The sequence below is a fragment of the Rhea pennata genome, chromosome 3 (genome assembly GCF_028389875.1).
Source record: "Rhea pennata isolate bPtePen1 chromosome 3, bPtePen1.pri, whole genome shotgun sequence".
NCBI lineage: Eukaryota > Metazoa > Chordata > Aves > Rheiformes > Rheidae > Rhea > Rhea pennata.
The window spans coordinates 16704349-16705000 of record NC_084665.1 but is presented as its reverse complement, the minus strand read 5'-3'; positions in this window follow the sequence as shown (position 1 = coordinate 16705000).

The window sequence follows — 652 nt, the reverse complement described above, 5'->3', positions numbered from 1 at the left end:
GAAAATGTACTTTAAGTACTGTTAATACGTTTGCTGATAAACAGTTTCATCTGGAACATCTATAGGAACATAATGTGTAAGTGAACACATAAACCAAAGTGTTGTTTCAGTCAAAGCTCAGATCTTCTCCAATACCCACTGAAATCTCAGCATCTCTAAAGGAATGCAGAACCTAGATAATCAAGGGATTAAGCCTAAGGTCTGGAATAAATCAAAACTACAAAAATGTTTTCTTAAGAATCTATTTCAGGACATTTAGATACATTATTCTAGGATGCATTTTTATTAGCTAGTAGGTACCATACTGATTATTTACGTAGCTTATCCTGAAAGTTACTGAGAAATACAAATAGTAGAAGCTACGTCTTCAGGCTCATCAGAAAAGAAGGTATAACAATATCTCTTAAGTCTTATATATGCGCATGCAAACACACTCTCTCTCTCTCTCTCCAATATTACATTATGCTTGTACAAAGATCTGCAGCTATATAAAATCATAGGATTTTTTACATTTAGCTAATAATAAGTGGTAGTAAATTTTCGAGGGAAATCTGTAAGTGTTAGTGCAGCATAAGAATAAAGGTATGGAAACCTGGTGACATCAAATTCCATCATCAGTAAGAACAAAAAACTCAACTGCAGGAACACAGCT